The following is a 16,422-nucleotide window of genomic DNA, read 5'->3' on the forward strand; positions in this document are numbered from 1 at the left end:
GGGATCAGAAGTCTTTGTGCCTTAGTAAAGAGGCGGTTCACAATTTGCTTTTTTCCCTGCAATGACAGATTTTTCCTTGGTGCCCTCTGTGTTCTTGGTTCACTGATTAATAGACACTTGAGGAATGGCAGGGAGGCGTTTAACATGCATCAGATACCATCACTAGCAGAGAAAGTGATTCACTGAGCTCTCTCTGCTGTCTGCATCCCTCTCCACCGACACAGTTTGACTTTGGGGAATTGAGTCTGGATCTGGAAAAACACATTTTAAATGTGTGATTCAGAGTCAGTGACGTGTGGCTGTCTCCAAAGCAGGGGGTGCCTGGAGAGGTGGATGGTAAGCAGTCAAGGAGGTTTTTGCTTCAACAGTGGAAGTCATTCCAGGTTAAAGATCACCAGCAAATTCTAGGTCCTAACCTTCAGGCTTCCAGCCAGTATCCACACCAGGGAGCTGGGATTTCCAGACAGCAATGTGGAAGGTTGGTGATATATTTTCAGAACATGGAAACTCTAGTAAGAATGGCCTCTTCCATGAAGCCCTTACCCTGTACCAACATTTTCTTCTTGCTTTGGAAAAGCTAGTTTTGCCATGTTGTCTTCATGGAGAATAGTTCAACCTTTGACTCCACCTATGGAGTCAAAGGACCTAGGTTTGAATCTTGGCTCTGCACAAACCCCTTAATTTTTCTCATTCTTAGCTTCCTCACCTATAAAACTGAGATAATAGTACCTACCTCCTAGGATTACAATAAGGCATGGGATAATGCCTGCAGAGTGCCTGAAATATGATATGCTTACTGAAGTTGTTCTTATGGATCTCTGTCTCTTTTTTTTATCTTATGTGGTTCTTTATCCACTGACCCTTCTACCCACACACATTTTTGCTACCTGCAGAAGTCTGGCACACCGGCATGGTGGGCTCTCTAGGGATGTGGAGAGCTAGTAGGCATTCTTTAGGGAGAGGAGACTGCAATAAAATAGCTACCCTTATTGTTCACCTTGATGCCAGGCACCATTTAGACGTTTTTCACGAATCCCACATGGACAGTGTGGAGACGAAACTGGAACCCGTTCCTGGCTCCAAACTCACACTCTTCCACTGACTTTGATGCCTCTCCCCTACCCCGTCCTGCTTTGCCCCCCACCAAACCAAAAAGAAAAAAGAAATACCAGAATACAACCAGAAAAGTCCATCAGGATATTCCACCTGGGCTCAGTGGTTTGCTCACTGGAAAGTCCGGGCACTCTGGGTCCTGTGGGTCAGGCGCCTTTTTCCTGTCTTGCTCCTCAGCCAGGGGCTCCCTTCCTGAATAGGCCTCAGTAGGAAATTGAGAAGGAAATGGGTTTGGGGGGGTGTTTCCAAAATCATCCCATTTTGCCCTTTTGTAGAAGTGAGATAGGCAGAGAGAGCCCCGCCCTGACCCGGTGTCCTCTCTCACCCCAGCACTGAGGGTAGGATGGTTCCCCTTCCCCAGATCGTGGAGGGACGCTGGGTCAGTCCCCGTTTGTTTGGTTCTGTTAATAAGCCCCTTAGAGGGGCAACTGGGAAATATGCAGCCTTAGGAGGTCTCGAGCCAGTGTATGAGAAAGCAGCCATGCGGGATGGAAGGGTGCCCCAAACCTAACCAGGGGAGGACAGCATGCGGGCTGTGGGGAGCAGTTGCAGGAGGCTCCTCCTACTGGAATGTGGCTGGACTGCTTTACCTCTCACACCCCACTGACAACTTTATCTTTTCCAAACAAAGACCCTGTGCTTTAATTCCTCATGGATGTCCCCTGGGCTCCGGCACAGCTAACCCTCAGATCTGCGTGCTGATACTTTTGACCGCAGCCTCGGTTTATGGAGTGAAGTGCTAAATGTCAGGATTTATGTGGGTCATTCTACACCGCACACCTGTGAGCGAGCTCATGCAGCAGACTTTGTGCCTGTTCTTGGTTTCCTTCTTTCATTGCTGCTGTGACCTCTAGGCAGCATGGGAAGAGTTACTGTGTCCCCCTTGTGGTGAGAGTACTAGAGAGTTACCGCTTGCCCTGGTCACCTCTTTCTCAGCCCTATCAGTGTGGAGGCAACATGGAGAAAATGAACCTAGAACAGCAGCACCCGGTGTCAGCACTGGAAGGGCTCCCTGTGCAGGTTATCTCCAACCTTTTCCCACTTTGCAGAGAGAGGGCTGAGGCCTGGAGAGAGAAAGCCATCTGTTTGTACTGCTCACTTGCTTGGTGTTGTTATTCACCTTGAACAAATTAAATGCTCCAAGAAGGGTTCGGAGGAGACGTGATACAGGAAAAGAGTTTAGTCCCTGGACTTGGATTCCAAGAGGAATCCTAAATCCTTTTGAAATGTATGGCCTTGGGCACATGACTTAATCCCTGTTAACCACAGTGCCCTAAATTAATAATACTTTTGCACTGCTGAAGTGACCATTAGAGGTAATACATGGAAGTATCTCAAGCAGTTACACTCGCAGGTATTCAGAAAATGATGACTGTTACTTTTAATATAGTGCCAGTGGTTTGTTAAAGGGTACTGGCTGCACTGGACTGTTAAAGCTGTGTATCTAAAAGAAAGGCTTGACATAGGTATTGTCAATCTCGGTGTAAGCTTCCTGTGACAGGGGGCTTAAGGAGCCTAACCCAACCTCCGCGACAGGGCTGTGACCACCTGCTCTTGCTGCTAGGTTCCTGGGAGCTGGGCATGGGTTCTCGGTCATAGCTCTGTACAGGGCCCTGTTTCTTTGTTTTCCCACCAATATCACCTAATGTTCAGGATCTCTTCATCCTACCCATGTATTTCAGAAATCTCTCTACTCACATAACTGCTAAATGGTGTGCTTCATGGATGAATAGATTCACAGAGCTGGAGAGGAACATAAGGTCATCTTAGCAGATTTCGGGCCTGGGATTTGTGTTCTTTAGCAACATTTTGCCAAATGGTTTTTTTGGCCTGAGCATGAAAACTTCCACCAACAGGAGGTAGCCAGCCAGTCTGATGTTCAGAGGCCACTCTGTGACAGTGTTGACATTTAATTCTTTGAAAATATGTCTCCCAGTGACCATCCACTGATCCCAGCTTGTTCTACCATCTCGGCCCTCAACTCAGGGAACACATCAAATTACTCTTCTTCATGGTAGCCCTTCAGAAATGATGACAACAGTCACATATCCTGAGTCTTCCCAGGTCATAAAACTCCAGTTCTTTCAGTGATGTGGCTTTGACCCATTGGTTCCCTATGCAGTTCTGGCTTGTCTCTCCTGGACGTGCACCAGCTTTCCACTCTGGCCTGTAGCTGTGGTTACCAGAAGTGAACACATTATTTGGGTGGAGTCTGATCAGTACAAAATAGAATGGTTTTTTTTTTATGTTTTGTTTTTTTTTAACCTCTCTTGCTTTGGACTCTACACTACTATTAAATGAATCCCAAGTTCCTAGTAGCTTTGTGACAGCTTTTCCAGACTATTGACAGTAATTGGGTTTGTAGCAAATCGAAGCCACTAAACCAGTACAGATTCTATGTTATTTCCTAGGGCTGCCATAACAAGTTACCACAAACCTGGTGGCTTAAAACAGCAGAAACTTATCCGTTTATAGTTCTGGCAGCCAGAAGTCCTAAATCAAAGTGATGGCAGGATTGGTTCCTTTTGAAGAAGGCTCTGGGGGAATCCATTCTATGCCTTTCTCTTTGCTTCTGATAGTTTCTGGCAACTCTTGGCATTCCTTATCTTGTAGATATATTGCTCCAGTCTTTGCCTCTGTCTTCAGATGGACTTCTCTCCTCTGTGTGTTTTATATGCCACTTAAATCCAGACCAAGTGAACTGGATTTCTGTGCAAGACCTTTTCACTGGACACAAGGATTCCCAGCTCTAAAATATATTTTTTATGTTTGTTAGTAGGAATTAGTCACTGGAAATAAATTTTGTTTAAGGCATGAAATTAATTTTAAAAACAATATTTTTTTCATAATCCTTGTTTTCAGGAACTTAATGTTAGTTTATGGTTAATAGTAACTTTGACCAATTCTCTGACCTTTCCGGACCTCAGTTTCCTCAAACAAAAAAGATTGGATGAGGTGAGCCTTGTGTCCTTTTCAGCTCTAAAACCTTTAATATTTTGATTTCTGGAAAGCAAGGATTACCTTCTGCAATAAAAGGTCTCCAGTTGATAAAAGATCTCAAATTGGCTTAATAAACTGAGAATTTACAGCTCTTTACTAAGAAGACAGGTTATCTGAAAATCTGAAAAACTATCCTTTTTGTTCACGTTTGACAGAATAGAGACAGAGTCATTACACATCCCCTTCCTCTGCTTAATTACTACACATCACAGGATTAAAGGATTGACATCTAGTTGGCTCTCAAGAATTTGTTACATGAATGAGTGAATATACTTATGTCACATGTCATTATTGGGAGCAAACAATGCAGTATCATTCTAATTCTGGACTTTTTAAGATTCCCCTGAAAACCTAGTAGAAGCCATTTTTTTTTTTTTTTAATTTTAATTTTTTTAATGGTGAAACCATTTTTTTTTAAAAGATGGTGGCAATGTTTCAAAGTTGCTTTCTGGAGCAGTTTCCTTATCTGTGATGTGGGCAGCTGTCTAGAGTTGGACTCCAAGGCTCATGCTTCAAACACCACAGTGGACTGTGTATTTTGGGGATTGGTGGAGGGGAATCTGTGATCTTGTCCCAGGCAGTACCTGGTCAGATGCTTTTCAATTACGATGGCCCTGGGTTATCCAACAGGGGCTGCAGCCACTGGTACCTCTCTGCCTTTGGATTCTTTAGGGACAGCAGCACTTGTTGGTGGTGACTTTCTGTTTTTTTTACTCTGTGCAAGAAAGTTTGCTGGCTGTCTGGGAGCTTATGTCTTCAGGTGACCAGTCACGAGAGGATAAGGGCAAGTCCACTTGCCGTTGCTGCTGGGAAGATTGTTCTAAGATTTTTTTGTGAAAAGGAAAATTTTTGGCTTATTTTTGCCATCTTCTTTTAGTTCTTACTCTTATGCAAGAAATCTTTACTCTTTAAAATAGGTTTCCTTCCTAAACAGAAGATCTTTAGAATCAGTGGTGTTTGTACAAGGTAGGGGTTGCAAACTCAGATGTCTGTAGAGGCTTAGCAGATAACAACGACAGAAAAACCAGACTGTTTATGCTCTCCAATTTGTTTTTGGAATACTCGGCCCACTCTGTTTATCTTTTGTTTTCCCAATTCTGGTTGTGACATGGGTACAAAGAAATTCCTCTCCTGTAAGAAAATTAGAAATGCAAGCGTGGCGATAAATACCACAGTCTCACCATCAGGAGTCAGTAGGCAGTGAACTGGAAAGGCCTGGAGGCCCAGCATTGCCATAGTTTTTGTTTTTCCAATTTTTTATTTTTCCATTTTTATATGAAATTTTCCTATTTTTAAACTTTGGCTCAATTTTAAAAATCTGCGTGGCTCAAATAAAACTAATTTTGGGGACAAATTGGTTTTTTGCATGTCATCGATTTGAAACCTCTGATACATGTTGGAGCAGATTAGTCCTCTCTCTCAATGGGCTGGTCTGGTGTGGGAGTCCTAGGGGAGCTGTGTGTGGAGGGGACTGCTTATATTCACCCTTGCATACAGATGTGGAAGAATCGAAGATTCAAGATATGCAAAGTAAAAAGTTATAGGATAATATGTTTAGTTTTATTCTATTTATGTGAATTTTTTTCTAAAAAGATGTTTATATGAAATTTTAAATGCATAAACATTTTATAAAGTTATAAAACAAAAAGAATACACAAGAAACCAGTAAAGGCGTTGTCTCTAAGATTGACACTGAATTGGAGGCAAGGAAAGGAACTTCTGCTTTTTTAAGTTTATACCCCTCTGTAATATGTAGTACTTAATTTTTGGAAGGTAAAATGAAAAGAGTTGTTGGGAAATATTGCTGTATGAAGAGTGCTGAGAGTATGAGGACTTAAAAAAGCAGGGTGGCCTGGAGTGATCAGGAAAGACCACTGGGAAGAGAAGGGGCCTTGAAGGTTGGGCAGACTTCATTAGGGAAAAGGACAGCAGAAGTCCAAGCCCAGAGGTAGGAAAGACAAGGTGACTTGGGGACTGGTGAGCAGTTAAAGATGGCAGGAAGTGGTGAGAGATAAGGAGGCTTTAGGAGCCACATAAGGTGTGTAACAGGAGACAGTGGAATGCATGCTGTGCTCCAGCATGATCAATTTGGCAACAGGGACAAGGAAGTCTGGAGGCAGAGCCACAGGGTGGGAGCCTCACACGTGGCCTCTTCTGACTCCTAGGTAGCTGTCACTGATTCCTGCTAGGGTGTTGCTTGGTGAACAAGAGTTATACCTATACACCTGATGAATAAGCTCATGGCGCTTCCCGTTCCTCAACTCCCGCGAGTGTGGGCTTTGGAAGCTTGCCAACCTCCGCTGGTGCTTGATGTGGTTCCTGTACCTCTGAAGCCAGCATGTCTCCCCAGACTGGCCTTTAGAATAGCCATTAAGAGCAAGCCCACACTTTGGAGTCAGGTAGACCTGGGTGTAAAATCTGACCTTTCCATTTACCGGTTATGTGGCCTTGGGATGGCACTTGACCCCTTTGGGCCTCAATATCCTCTTTATGGGGATTATACAATCTACCTTCCAGGGTTGTTGTACCTAACAGATTGATACTTAGCCAATAGGTGTGCCATGCTTTACTTTTCTATTATGACACCCACTCCGATCTATAGTTATATATGTTTGTATTTATGCTTAATATATAAAATATATATTTATTTGTATCTATATATGACTATATCAGTCTGTTCGATTGGATTATAGGCTCCTACTCATTGGGGATAATTATGTTCTAATCATTGTTTTACCCCAAAGCACTCAGAGTATTAAACGCATAGCAGGGCTGAGGAAATGTTGAGTGAATAGAGTCTGGGCTCTCAAACCTATTCCAATCTTTACAGAAATTGACTTGTGACTGGGTGGGATGTGTCTGTAGGTAGGGTATATCTCATTCGTGGTTAAAACACGTTTTGTCAAACCAAATGCCCTTGTTAGGATGACATGTCAGGATGGTTTGTGAGGCATTTATTCTTTCATTCTACTGTGGTAGGTCTATATTTTGTGAGCCTTGATGTTTATACATTTTGGGGGCCTTTTGAAATATATAAAATTGTGGAAAGCATGTAAACACATCGCTAGTGTCCTTCCTGGGGCCTTGAAAGGGACTTGTGAAAGTGAGGGGCCCTAGAGCTTGAGCTTTATTAGTTTCACAGTAAATCATCTCTGCATTTAAAGATCTATAGACCGCTCACTACAGGCAGTAGTAAAAGTTATGAAAGATGTGGAGATTTCTTAAAGAGAAAAAATGGTAGTAATGGATACAGGTTTTAGTAAAACTGACATCTTAAGTTGACTCAAAATAAAAGCCCTTGTATTTTTTTTTAACTTTAAAAAATATTTATTGAGCACTTGCTATGTGCCAGGCACTATGTAGGCACTGGAACGTAGCCGTAAAAACAGAAGTACTTTTCCTGTGGAGCTTATATTTCAAGTGGTCACCTGCATTGTGACTGCATCTAGGCTTAGGTTGCAATGATGAGCCACAGTATTGATCTGAGGCTGTAGCGGTAAAGCCACAGCAGGAAAGGCACTTGCCTTACTTTCTCTTTTTGACCCCTTTCCTTTTCTTCTTTCCAGGCCTGTTCTGGGAGTGAGAACCACATGGTTAAATCAATGCTCAGGAGACCTTACCTGTCACAAGCAGTGATGGAAGAATCATAGATTGTTACCAGGGCGAGTGGATATAGTGGCTTGTAACTGCACAACTCCTGAACCAGCCCTGAGCATAGGAAATACAGGTTTCCCTTGCTATCCGAAAGTAGAACCGTTCCTATAAAACCTTTCATAAGATGAAATTTCAGGCATAAAGTGAAGAAGCAATTACCATTAATTTATGTGGAAAAATTTCTGAGCATTCCCAGATCCCCCAAAATAACCTATCAAATCATACCAAATAACAGCAAACCTAAGATGAAATTAACATATAGTAAAAGCAGGAATCCACAAAATAAGTTGAGATGAGCATAGATGCTCACAGACACGTTCAGAGTTATGATAGCCTGATGCCGAGTATAGGTCCCTGGGGAGGAGCTTGGCAGTGACACTCGCTGCTCGGAGTGCACCCTTCCTCTACAATGGCTTGCTGCAAAACAAATGCTGAACACTATTTTTGCTTTTCACCTTTTCTTAAAAGCAAAAATCCTCTTCAGATTTCTTTCAGTTATTTAAAACAGGTACTAATGTAGGTCTTCTGTAGGGTGAATGGTATAACTGGAACTTTTGAAAAGCGGGGAATATCTGTAGTGATAAATGAGTGATCATTTTGCCATCAAAGGCTCTGTTTTGGGGCTGACTTCAGCCACAGCGTGGTAGAGAAAAACCGAGCAATTCATTCCGACTCCAGAGCTCATAGATGGGGATGTTTCTTATGTCCTGTTTCCGGAGGGACAGCCAACCCCACAGTCTCAAGAACGGAAGAATTGGGACCTGGAAACACCAAGCGCCTTCTTCACTGTTTACCCCCAGCCAGTGCTCTGCTAGGCCACAGTGGGGCGGTGACTCAGAGCTGGAAATATGTTCCTGTATCTTTGCCAGATTTTGCGTCAGGGGTGGGGAGGAAAGAGAATGAATGAGTAGGAGCAAGTGGCTGCTGGATTTGTAACACCTTGGAAGGCAGCCGCTGCTCGAGAAACGAAATTGAGAGCAAGCAGGTGACTGGGAGCCTCTGCAAGGCCTTATCTCCCTGGACTGGGGTTTTTCATAAGGCCAGCATGGAGCTCAAGGAGAGAGTGAGTGCATCTGCTGCGTTTTCCAGCGAGAACAGGAGAGCAGGTTTGTCTTGTACAGGTTTCGTAGAGATTCACATATTCTGCCATGTATTCTGATTTATCAAAGTCAGGTAATGCTTGAGAGAAAGGGAGTTTTGGGTGGCTTGATTGGGAGCGCCTACAGTTAAAAACAAAACAATCTGATTTAATTGAGAATAAATAGGACAAAATTATCATTAACTACACCTCCCTGAGCTCATTACAAAGGATATTCTGTTGGGAGTGAGGTTGGGGAGGACAACTGTTCTGCCTCTTTCCTTTGTGTTTTCAATTACGTCTAGTGCTGTTACATTTCAGTCTGTGGCTCTGGCAGTAGTCTGAGATGAACCTCAGTCTTAAGGTGTTATAGCTGGAAGGTCCATAAAACATCACCAGCTCCAGCCTTCTCATTTTATACATAAGGATCCTGACTTTTGAAGAGTATTGAACAGAAGCATAGAACTATGTGTTCTCTGAGGTCAAAATTGTTTCCTGGGCAGTTTTAAAAGCCCTCTAGAGCGTGTACCCCTAGCTCAGTGCAGCCTGCTGGGGAGGCTTTTTTTTCTGGGGCTCAAGCCAGTGAGGGACAGAAGTGTGGCTGAAGGAAGGCGCCTGTTGATCTTAAACCACTTAGCCTGGCAGGCGAGTTCTTTAAATAGAAGTTTAAATAAGAGGCTGGTGTTGTGCCTTAACTCAGAAGGAAGAAAATGTGTTCTTGAGCCACTGTTCTATGGCAGGCTAATAATACTGGAGTTTGCAACATGGAAAAAGGCAAAACAACTTGATTAGAGTGGAGTTTTAGAGCTGGCAAAAGATAAATCTAACAGGCACTGAAGGTTGAATGCCTGCTATAGGCCAGACACATTATCAGCACTCTTCATAACAATCTTGTCAAGTTGGAATGGTCTTCTTTTTTTATAGATAAAGAAACCAACTTTCAGAGAGGTCATTGATTTATTCAAGGTCATGCACCTCCAGTTGACGGCAGAGCTGGGATTTGAAATCAAGTCTGTACAGTGGAACAGCCTGGGGTTCATGCTCTGCAGGCCTCATGTGTGGCCTCTCCAGATGGAGAGTCCAACTCTCTCCTTAGATGAGGAAACCAAGACCCAGAGAGGCTAATTGCTCTGGGGCTGAAATTGGTTTGGTAGTAACAAAGCTGGTAGCTGGGTTTTGACTACAATGCTTTCCTGCCAACTTTCTTTTAAAAAGAATTAGAGAAGGGGAGGCTATCTGGGTTGGATTTCCTCATTCTGTCAGGAGTTTGGCTTTAATATTTTTGTGATTATTGAGGTCTTATGAAGCCAAAATTAAAACATCCTATTAGCCAAGTAGCAATCCTATGTACCGGGGCCCCATGCGGGAATGTGGGAAGCAGATGAGTTTGCAGCGTGAGTTATTGGCTCAAAAGAGGTAATTTAGGAAATGTGTTAGCCACTGAGTGGACCCGAAAACATCTGGAGAACCTAATGAAATATAGAGCTTTTCAAATCATACTGGAAGACTTCAGTCTGGTAAACTCAGAGTTTGGAAAGGACAGATTTCTCTCTTTGCAAGTTGTGAGAGCTTTAAGTTCCCTCAGTTGATTTTGTGACCTATGCCCAGCTCTGTCTGTACCAGGCTCTGCCCCTTTTGGCACCTTTGGGCAAGGAGAGAAGTTGCTGACTGCCACTCTAGGTAGTGAGTTTGGGATTTGGCTGGATTTCAGTGTCTGTCTAGTTGCGTTTGTGATTGAGTCAGGTATGGTGGGAGTGGGGAAGCCTCTTCCTTGGTCTGCATCATGCTCCCCAAGGCTAGTGGAGTCTTCCAACCTGGATGTAGGATCCTTCATCAGAGCCTGTGGGCCTCTGCCTCACTCACTCTCTCTGGGGGATCTGTGATACATTGGGCTGCTGACATCAAAAAATGAGGTGGGCTCTGTACAGCCTCTCTCTGAGGGTGATGTTTATTTGTACTCAGGCTGTTGAGATGAAGGAGTTAAAGTGCCTATCCATGGGTATTACTGTTCTGTGCTACGGGATACACGTGAAATAAGTGAATGTCTGCTCCCAGTCCTCCAGGTCCTTAGGATCTTATTGGGGGTAAGGGTAGGGGGGGAGAACAAACACATGAAATAAGTAGAGAGCAATATGAGAGAGCATATAATCTGTCACCAAATTGTAGATTTCATACCAAATACTCTCCCAGTTCACAAAAGGGAGACACAGGTGATGTTTGTATTATCCACCTATGTATTTTTAATCACTCAGTAATTTCCTCTCCGGTGTTTGTTTTCCAGTCGTTGATTCTCCCTGTTGAGTATATTAACTGTCCCTTGCAGGGGTGGGGGGATGTTGCAGGGGAGGGCTAATTTCTCCAAATTGATAGAGAGCCAAGGATAAAGCATTGTTGGCATGTTGATGTCTCATCTTTCCTTCCTCTGGCAGTAAAAACAGAACACCCCTGCCTTTTGATGGTTTATGACCCTTTAGGTTCCTGTCTCTTTGTTACCTGAGTCCAGACTTCTATAGGGTTAGCAAGCCCATTTGGAGGCATGGCCTCACTTTAAGACTCCCATTTGTCATTTTTCATTAATTCAGTTGATATAACAGTGCCACACTGTTATAGGCTAATAATAGCAGTGAAAAGACAGGCACGGTCTTTGGTCTCCTGGAATACAGGTTAGGGAGACTGATAATAATCAAACACATAAGTAAGGAAAATAATAGTGATAATTAAAATAGGGTGACATGATATGAAGCGACTGGGAGCCTACCTCAGTGGGTGGTTGGGAAGGGCTCCAAGATGATGATGATTTCGCTGAGGTCTGAATGACAAACCAGTCATGAGAGTATGGAGGAAAGAGCATCCAGGCTGAAAGGACAGCTAGTCCAAAGGTTGTTAAGTAGGAAAGAGCTTGGCGTGCAAGGAGCAGAAAGGCCAGTAAGATTGAGGTCAGGTTTGTAGAGAGGAGAGTGGTACAAGAAGAGGAAAATCTAAGCAAGAGTCAAGTCATCTAGGATCTTCTAAGCCAAAGTAAGGAGCTTGGATTTTACTCTAAGTGATGCTGTTAATGGAGATGGAAGCCTGGAGAAGGAATATCAAGTTTGGTGGGAGTGAGGTGTATTCTGTTTTTGCCCTCTTAAAATTTAGATGCCAGTAGTCATTGCCATAGTCAAAGCACAGTCAGGTTCAGCAAGCATTAATTGAGTACCTTCTTTAGGCCGGGCATTGTGCGAGGCTCTTTAATGTATGTTCCCTCATTTTATTCTCACAACTTTTCAGAAGGATATTACAATTATTAATTATTTGCAAATGGAAGAACTGAGGCTGGGAAGTGAGGTGGATTGCCCTGGTTTGAACCCACATCTTCTGACCCTAGGGCTGACTTGTTGCTCAGGTCAATATCAAAGGAGGCTGGTTAATGTGTTTCCACTTGGAGAGAGTTTGGGGACTATGTGTTGGCTCATCAAGGCCTGATTTTCATGCCCCTGGAAGAAGAGCCTGTCAGAGTAATGCCTGTATGCAGTGAGCAGTTGAAAATTGTGACATTTTCAAAATAGTGCAAGCTCCAAAGACCACTTTGGTAAGATTCCCAACCCCCGAGGAAACTCCACATGAATCAGTGTTGACACTTTGCAGGAAGCGAGCGATTTTGTAAAAGTGTTAAGTAAAACAAAAGGGGTTTAAGAAATGTTGAGGAGATGTGGAAGTTCTCTTTCAACTCTTGGTTGCTGTCTCTTGCTCTGCAGCCCAAATGAGAACTGAAGGCAGGTAGGCAACTTCTTGTGTTCTTGGAGTTTCAGTTACCAATTTTGGGGCCTAACAAGGAGCTTGTTAGGTTACCCAGAATCCTTGGTTTTCTTGAGATATGAGGGTTTGGAACAAAGATAGTAAGTGCCTTAAAAAGCCTGGAGGCAGTGCTTAAAGTGGCTTCAGGCCTGCAGGGTGACTCTTAACAATATTCTGGGAGCCGCATTGATTAAATGGAAGGTCCAGAGTAGCAAATGCTGCCAAGCATACCAATGAGAAGAACCTCAATAGAGTTCCTCCTTAGGCTTTGAGGCTGGATACTTTTCTTACATTTTAAGCTGTTTCTTCTCTTTATAGCATGGGCCAGATAAGAGCTAATGCTGACGGAGCAGCTTTGGCACACTCTCAGCATACCAATACCACCACTGTCAGAAAACCAAATTTATCAAGATGCTCTGACCTCTACTCTTGAGCACCACTCACATAACTCCAGGACTTCTTGCCATGTCGAAAAATTGGCGTGCTAAGTAACTGGTACCTTTATGTTTAACCAGCCAGAGTCACTGCCGACATTACAGTCAAGGTCTATGTGCATAGAAAATTAATCTTGCAAAAACGTTGCAATAAACTACAGGACTCGTTTACATTTTGACTAGCCCGTCTGTGGTTGTAGGTGGGCTCTTCCTTACATTGAGCTCAGGTTGATCTGCACTGCTCCCCTGCCCTCACTCTGTTCTCTTATCAAATCTCTTGTGTTTACTCTTGGACTTCCTTAGGGCCTAACCCAAGTCCTTCCCAGCCCAGGGCCTGTGAAGACGTGCTTATTTACATGGATGGTTACCTGTGACCCGCCTTCACGGGGATCATCCTTCCCTGTCACTTTCTGTGCTTCCTTGTCCTCTCCCAGGCGAGATTGGCTGCCATTCAACGTGGAGGGGCTGCTCTTAGGGAAGAACGGAATCAGAGAATAAAGACTGGGTTGTGTTTTACCTCATTTGCCAAGTCACTTTCTCAGTAGCCTGAAGAGAAACAGAAGCCCTTGTATGGAGGAGAGTTTCTGTGCTCCCCTGAAACCAGCCACCTGGCTCCTAGCCGAGCCATCTCCATCACTACCAAGGATCAAGGTGGCAATTCAGGTTTAAGAACAGGTATTTCAAGGGATTTGTCTGTTCCTGCTAAATGTGTCTTGAGACAGGGTTATAGCATGAGATTCTTCATGGGTTTTAGAAAATCAGGAAGTGAAGCAGGTTGGAGGCTTTTGGGGCTAAGGGTTCAGGGCACAACAGGTAAAGTCAGAGGATTTGGAATCTCAAATAGGTGTGGGGATCCAGCATTTAATAGGCAGCTTTCATTTGGCAAGGTGAGCCTGGACTAGGAGAAAGAGACCGGAAGGGTGATGTACAGGAACACATGAGTTGACTGTCATTGTGAGCAAGTCATCTACTCTTTCTGGGCCTCACTTTCCTCACCTGTGGCCTGGTGTGATGAAACACAGCCTGCTGGACTGGGTATTTGGGAAGGTTGAATGAAATGAAATAGCCCAAGGACCTAACTCTTCTTTTGTTCAAAAAGAGCTGAACCAAAAGCTTTGCCATTAGTTAGCTGGGCGAGTTTGATCAGAAATGATTAAATTTTAAGACCTCAGTATTCCAGAGTCATTTGTCTGGTTCATCTCTTTCTTCAATATATAAGTCGCTCCCTTCTGTTTTTTAAATTGAATATTCCCATAACATCCCATAACTCGGAGTCTCAGTTTCCTTTTTTGTAACATAGGGATAACAATATCTGCCTGCCTAACTCAGAGGTTACTTGAGAGGGTCAGATACGATGATGAATGTGACCACACCTAAGGCTTCATGTAAACGCAGGAAATGGTGGTGATAATGCTGTGGTAACTTTTTTGGCAAAATGGACAGCATCCGTATTAGGAAAGAAGGGTTGGGGAGCTGCCTCTAGGTCTGATGAAATGACAGTTGTTTTTTCGTCCACCTTTAAAAACAATCTTCTTTCTAATGTTAACATGTAAAACACATTCTAGTGCATATACCATCCAGCTTGAGATTTATATACCCAAGACTCTGGGCTTATTTAAGCTGGTTCAGGTCGGATGTGGGGAGCCCAGGATCTGCTATTAAGGTTGTGCAGTGTGTATGAAATGGTTGCTGTTTCTGCTCCAAGCATTTACCTGATTTGCTCTTTGCCTGTATTTACCAGAGATTCATCCAGCTGATCTTGTGATAAGACCAAAGCTGTTTGGGGGCTTTTGAGTGCCACACTGACGCTGTCATTCAGAACTTTGGCCCTGGGCACAAGGGGAAGGAGGGAAGTAGGAAGGAAGAGGTAGTAGCAGTGGATGATGCTGTTTACCTGATGGCTCATCTTAGGGATTCCTGATCATGGCCAGGAAACTGCCAGCCTCACAGATTCCTAAGGGAAGGGGACAGCAGGTTATCATGCAGAGGGCATCAAATTTAGAAATAGCAGACCTGGATTCGTGTCTCACTCTTTTCACTTATTGACAAAGTTATCCTGAGCAAGTCACTTAACTTCTCTGAGCCATTTCCCCATTCATAAAATGGGGGTTGATGGTGTTAATAGCTAAGATGTGAGAAAAGGCTTTGTGGTCTGGAGAACCCTTGAGAGGTGGTAGTACATAGTGGTGTTGCTTTATTGTAATTCCCATTGTGAGCGGAGCATTTTTTTTCTCCAGGTGGATATGAGGCAATCTTAGATTAGAGTTTGTTTTCAAATTCTCTGGTGAATGGAGCTGACACTCAAAGAAGCTGGGTGTAAATAAAGTGTAACCCTTGAGTATGGTGCAAGGATTTCTGAAACAGGTCTTAAGGGGGCCTGCTTCTCTAGATGCTCATATCTTAATTCCATTTTGGAGAACATCAGGCTGCTGCCTACCAGATGAGGTCACAGGATTCCAATGGCTTGTCTGGAACCAGGGGATTCCAATGGCTTGTTTGGAACCAGGAGCTGGTAGTCTGGAGCCTGGCAGTGGTTGGGAGGAGTGAGAGAGTGCTGGGGTGGTAGAGAGTTGCAGAGGTAAGGAGCAGCCTGGCTCTGCCTGCTTCACATTTGGCTTATTAGGATTCAGAGGGCTCTAACCTCAGTGCCAGCTAACCCCAGACATCAGAACACAGGATACTCTAACCAGGCCTCAAGGCAGAATATGAAAAACTTTGTAGGTTTAGAGCTTTTTTTCTTTTTTAACCTTTCTGCTGTGCTCATTTAAACCTATTAATCTCTGGGATGGCTCAGTGCTCAATTTGGAGATGAGGCTAATATCTTACTACCAAACTGAGATGATATATTGACCGACAGTGAAAGCATTTTAACCATCTGTATTAGGAGCCTTAAATAATGACCATGCCCTTTGATTAGGTAATTTTACCTCTGGGACTTTAACCCAAGGAAATAATTTGAATTGCAGAAGAAGCATGTACTCAAAGATGTGTTTATTATAATAGTGGAGGGGGGACACCTAAAATGTCCAGCATTAGAAGGATTTTAATCTTTCCAGAATGTAATAAGCACTGTGGGATAAGGACTTGTTTGTTCACTCTGTATGTCCAGCACCTAAAGCACTGTCTGGCATACAGATGGCCAGTAAATATTTTTTGAACAGTTATATGAAAAAAAGTTATATCCATATGATGAGACTATTATTCAGCTATTTCAAAACTCTTAATGACATAGGAAATTTTCTATGTTAATATGATGTAAAAAGGCAGGATACAGATTTCTAAATACAGTAAAATCACAACATTTCTTTTAAATAGAAGGAAATAAAAGCTAGGAAGGAGAAGATACCCACGTATATCTCTAGATGGTGA

At 43.4% G+C, this 16,422-nt stretch overlaps 1 protein-coding gene across 13 annotated transcripts in view; it reads left to right on the forward strand.

Moving 5' to 3' along the window:
* Positions 1 to 16,422, forward strand: part of PLEKHA7 (pleckstrin homology domain containing A7) — a 191,821-nt gene that overhangs the window by 93,193 nt on the left and 82,206 nt on the right. The window contains exon 1 of one of the 13 annotated variants that reach the window (XM_039851515.1): positions 8,628 to 8,873. The exons of 11 other annotated variants lie outside the window; for them this stretch is intronic. The gene's annotated coding sequence lies outside the window, so the exon portion shown is untranslated. Of the gene's footprint in view, positions 1 to 8,627; positions 8,874 to 16,422 lie in introns of those variants that run through there. One more of the 13 variants, XM_039851511.1, reaches the window with a different exon arrangement.

Source organism: Pteropus medius, unplaced genomic scaffold (assembly GCF_902729225.1).
Source record: "Pteropus medius unplaced genomic scaffold, Ma_sr-lr_union100, whole genome shotgun sequence".
Taxonomy (NCBI): Eukaryota; Metazoa; Chordata; class Mammalia; order Chiroptera; family Pteropodidae; genus Pteropus; species Pteropus medius.